Here is a 5,756-nt window from a genome sequence, read left to right on the forward strand (position 1 = left end):
CATCTGTAACAAGTGATAACAGAAATATCAGTTACATAATCGAACAGCTCTGTGATAATACTTAATGGCGTGAGCAGAAGACACTGTCCCTCACTGACAAGCCCTAACAGAGGAAAAGCCCCGCTAGATGCCGGGATGACATGGCAGGTCCAGTGTTTAGGAGGCTTTTATTCTGAATTGCAGCTGCTTAAAGGCATTTTAAAGGTTTCAGTGACATTTACCATGTTTTTGTGCGTGCAATTATGAATATAAACGCTGGGTTTACTGTCAAGATCCATAAGCTGATTCGTGTTTTAATAAATCGGTTTAGTTACAGTGGCGTAACTAAGTTTTGGGCGCCCCCCCGCCGTTAGGGGGGATGCCCCCCCGCCGCCCCCCCCCCCCCCGCCAAGCACCCCCAATCCCCCGCCGCCCATGCAAACTCCCCCCCCCCCCCCAATCCCCTGCAGCCTTACCTATCGCGCTGGTCACGGCGGCTCCATTCTTCTTCTGCTGAGGACCACCACAAAATGGCCGCCCCCATACAGCAGACAGTTTCAGAGAACTGTGTGCTATATGGGGGCGGCCATTTTGTGGTGGTCCTCAGCAGAAGAACGGAGCCGCCGGGACCAGGAGATAGGTAAGTCTGCGGGGGATTGGGGGGGGTGTAACTATAGCACCGCAGCCCCCGGCGCCCCCACATGCACAGTGCCCCCCCGCAGTGGCGGGGGCTGCGGTGCTATAGTTACGCCGCTGTTTAGTTAGTAAGCAATGCACATGAGATGATAGGGATGATAGGGATAATAGCATACCTCCCAACTTTGGGTCCCCCTGGATGGGGACCCGTGTGTGGGGAAGGGGGGGCTCCCGACTGAACCCCCACCACTCAGGAGCGTTGTGTTTCAAACAACAACACCAGACCTGATTTCATTGCCGTCATTGAGTATCAATGCAAACACATTCTAACATTATGGTGGAATCTATAACAAATTACAATCTTAGGTCTTTGGCACAGCATATTGTAAGATTACATTTTTCAGCAATTTTGGAAATAAAGAAACCCCAAGGGTTTCCCGGGCAACGCCGGGCAGGTCAGCTAGTATATAATAGAGAGAGGGAGAGAGATAGATGTATATATTGTATTTAGAAACAAAGCCCCTCACAGGTGACTTTAAAATAAAACATATCTTATGGAAAGTACATTTTCAATTCCTGATAATGTCATATTTAATTAGAGGTTCAGGAACTGAGTTCCTGCTGGTTCCTGCTGAAAAATAGCACTGAACATAAGTGGTAAGTGGGACAGTTGGGAGGTATGATAATAGGGTGATTGTGGTTGCAATGTCAGACGCAGAAGAGTCTCAGTTGTGATTGAGAGGGGCATTCTCAGAAGTCACTTAAAAATTGGGTGTACCTGGGTGGTGACAGGGACGTGGTGGATCAAGTGCATGGATATTTATGGAGGTGCACGGACCCTCATTTGCTTACTTTGATGGCCATACTCCGAATGAGAATCCCCCCAGCTTGGGGTTGGTGCAGTTTTTCGAGGATATAGCAGATAGTTCAGGGTTTCCTACATTCTGAGGGCAGAAAGCTCCATGAGGGAGGGGGGGCAGCCGGCATGATGAGAAAGGGTCAGGAGGGGGCAGCAGCAGCGTAACTACATTTTGGGCGCCCCCCCGCCGTTAAAGGGAGGGCGCCCAGCCACTCACCCGCCCCTCCGCCCGCCGCACCAACCCCCGCAGTATTACCTAGATTCAGTACGCGCTGGTCCCGGCTCCCTTCTTCTGCTATGAGGACCACCACAAAATGTCCGCCCTCATACAGCAGACAGTTTCAGAGAACTGTGTGCTATATGGGGGCGGCCATTTTGTGGTGGTCCTCAGCAGAAGAAGGGAGCCGGGACCAGCGCATACTGAACACAGGTAAAGACTGGGGATGGGGGGGTTTGCGGGGGTTGGTGCGGCGGGTGGCGGGGTGTAACGTAAATATAGCACTGCAGCCCCCGGCACCCGCACATGCATAGCGCCCCCCCCGCGGTCGCGGGGGCTGCGGTGCTATAGTTACGCCACTGGGGGGCAGAGCTATAAGGGTAAAGCGCTGTTTGTGGGCATGGGCAGTGTGATCGCTTCATCGTGGCCATGCCCTCTGCGATGCAATGCCGTTATTACAGGCATTGAACAGTGGTGGGTGGGACTACATGGCGCAATCTTGTTCAGTGGCGGCTCCAGATGAGTGGCTACAGTACAGTTCAAAATTCAAATAGGGGAGCCACACCCACTGCCAGTGAGTAAGTTTGGAATGGCAGTTGGTGGCAGTGGGTGTGGCTCCCCTATTTGAATTTTGAACTATGCTGCAGGACCTCCTTCAAAGCCTCCCTTGGTCTTGAGAATGCTAGACACTGGCCAGCCCGTGTAAGCAGCTTCTGGACATAGAATATGAACACCGGGGTCTAGGAAGTTTGGACGTGGACCAACCATGACTTTAAAACAGAGGCAGCACTCCCTTGATTTGAAGAACGGTGCCGCTCCCCAAATGCTTCAGTATACGAATCACGCTCCAGCTGACAGGGGGCTGCGAGTGACATCACAAGACCCTCTCTGCACACGCTCTGAATGCGTCTTGCCCACCACCATCGTATTTGTACGCAACCATGGAGGTTGCATACGAATATGAATGAGGCCCTAAAACAGTTTCCAGGTCTTCTTATCAATGAATGTAAATGAGCTGCCATGGCTACTTTGTTGATTCAAAACTTTAAGCACTTAAAAATCTATCAGTATATGCAAAATATGAGGCCTGCAAACGCACAATGAGATGATGAATGTATGTATGATAAACACCGAATAGAATGAGTGCATAATAGACACCTAATTATGATGACACGCTTTACAATCAAAATGCATTCATCCAGAATCATTGATGACCTTGCATACTTGTTATAAGGAAAGTATGTCTGCAAGTGATGATCACCATGTGATAACGAGAGAGAGAAAAAACAATGCGGGGAATCCCAGATCAGATGCGGCGACGTTAAGAAAAATTGTGTCTGATTAGCATCTATGAAAATGCTGAATAATGTCAAAAGTATTTAAAAAAAAAAGTTCTAATGACAAATAAACAACAGCGGATCGTTTGCATCTAAAGTTTTTTTTTTTTTTTTAAACTTTATAATAAATCTTAAAGGAGAGGCCCGTCCATTCAAAAAAATTTGATATTACATGTGCCTTCCAAATGTACGACTGCATCTAGGGTTTGGCGCCAGAGATCCACAATTCCTTAAATTCACACAACTCTATGATGGTTGTGTGCTATCCCCACGCTGCATTGACATGTTGGAGATGTGTCCATGCATCACGCACCCATTTCCTATCACGCACGCTGGGGGCGTACCCAGCACTTTCTGATCTGCTGGTCTTCCCCAGCCTCAATGGATTAGCTGCTACACAAATCCATTCACCTCTATGCTGCAGAGCAGCAGCGAGATTCGGACAACCCAGTCTTTCCCCTCCATCCAACGGGATACTGCCTCAAAAGAGTAAGATGGTGGGTCTTCCATACTTACCGTAGTACCGCTAGTTTTTCTGATGTATGTTAGAAGACAAAGGTTATGGCAGTGGTATGTTTACGCTTAGAGATGAACTTGCTGCTGCTGCATCCGTACATAGGGACCGATGTAGACCTGATCATTGACGTGCATATTCGCAAGCCGGTTGATTATAGAAGGTTTTTTCGCATGCATAGGGATCTGACTGACAAGAAGCCCCCACTTGTGGGTGGCAACCTGCCATTTTCTGGGAGTGTCCGGAAAAAGGAAGGCGTGCCCAAGCGTTTTCAGGGAGGGTCTGTGACGTCACAGTTGACTAGGATTTTCAGTTAGTCAAGCCCTTCAGCTTGCAAGGGGGGGCCCTAAACATGGTTTTGGACATTGGATCTCATTGTATATGCAGAAAGTCAAACAAAGTTTGGTGGCTCCAGAGGCGGGGCTGCAGCAAAGTCCAAAATTCAAATAATTTTGACAGTTGGTGGCAGTTGGTGTGGCTCATCTATTTTGAACTGTGCTGAAGCCCCGCCTCTGGAGACTCCCTTGCATCCATCTGTCATTATTCATCACTTAAAGGGCTTATACTGTAGCTCTGGTTTTCACCTTTTTGCCAGCCCAAAGCAACCGATCAAATTCTACTTATCGTTTATCTAGCACCTTCTACAAGATAATAGACAGAATCTGATTGATTGCTACAATATGAGCAACATCTCCACTTTTGTAAACCCGCCCTTTAGTAAATATAACCATGGCAACATGCTCATAGTGTGACATCAATTCACTAAAATAACACGAAAGGTCACATGGCAACCTGATGGTCAATATCGTAGATATGGACGGATTCATACTTATGGAAATCTTCAGTGTAGATAACAGATCCGCAAGCAAGCCCTCGTTCCCGTGGTGCAGACCCCCTTGCGCCCGCAGCGACTCCCCTCACCTCTGCTCCCCCTCGGCGGTCTGGACGGTCGGCAGCTGCTGGCCCGGAAGGGGCCGCGGTGACCCGGTCAGCAGCCAGACCAGCGGTGACGAGAGGCAGGAGATCGTTGGCGGGTGGCCAGGCACAGGGAGGTGGCAGGGAGGGGGGCTGTAGCCACGGCGGCCAGTACGAGCAGCGGCGGCAGCACCAGGCAGATGAGGGCAGGAGCGCCAGCCTCCATCCCTGATCCCCGCTCACAGGTGACCAGAAGTGGCAGGCGGCGAACGGGCCACGATCTCGGGCAGCGGACGCCAGGGGAAGGGGCAGTTCAATATATATATCTATAGATATATATCAGGAATGGGAAGGGGAGGGGTCAAGAAGGGGGAGGAGTCAGGACTGGAGGGGGAGGGTCAAGAGTAAATCCCCCCCCCCCCAGATGAAAAGTCTAGATCCGCCCCTGGTTGACATCACACCCCCTCCTCTAAATGCTCAGACACGCCTCGTCTCCCCCCCCCCCGACACTTCCAGCGTTTTCCTAGACACGCCTGCTTTCTGTCAACCGTCTTGTGGACGGCTAGCGAATTAAAAAAGTACTGTAGCAGGATTATATTGCAGGACGGACTCGCGCATGTGTACTGCTAACCATATGTATGCCCAGTGTAGCGATCGTGCGCTGTATGATTTCACGGATGTTCGTTCAGGTCTGAATTACCCCAATGTGTCATTCCCCCAAAAAATAAAATTAACGACGCACTAAATCTAAATCACAGAATGAAAGTTAGTTAGCACGTCTTTAAATATTAACGCTTAGGGTTAAACAACAATGTAATGGGTTGGCATCTAAAAGGCTGGCATTGCTTGCATGCAATAGGCAAATAATGTTTTGCAAATCACGTCAATCAGGTTTGCATGCTGGGTTTGCAATATACATAATACTGTATTACTTAGCAAATCCAGTACGTTCCCATCAATAGATGCTTATTTGATCACATTTCCATTGTAGTCACACGAAAATGTAATCATAAATTGTTTTCAGTGGAACTTAACACTTAACAGCGCCGTACATAGGGGTCTGAGCGTAGCGACTTGCCCGGAACTGGTTTGTTTGCTCTCCACCATAACTTGACTCAGGAGCTGATTCAGGACTGCTCATTGAGCAGTGAATTTGGCCCCGTCCCCGAGGGCGGCCGCATAGGTGCCAATGCACGTGTGCAGACCCCCGCAGCGATTTTCATTGGCTGGGGCACTCACTGCCTGATTGACAGGCAGGGGGCGTTCCGTGGTGGGCACCCGACGTTTCATGGGCGCACC

The 5,756-nt window shown here is 49.6% G+C and overlaps 1 protein-coding gene across 5 annotated transcripts in view; it reads left to right on the top strand.

Moving 5' to 3' along the window:
* DGKB (diacylglycerol kinase beta) overlaps positions 1–5,756 on the top strand; it is a 438,667-nt gene that overhangs the window by 251,896 nt on the left and 181,015 nt on the right. The window lies entirely within an intron of this gene.

The sequence above is a fragment of the Crinia signifera genome, chromosome 5 (genome assembly GCF_055691185.1).
Source record: "Crinia signifera chromosome 5, ASM5569118v1, whole genome shotgun sequence".
NCBI lineage: Eukaryota > Metazoa > Chordata > Amphibia > Anura > Myobatrachidae > Crinia > Crinia signifera.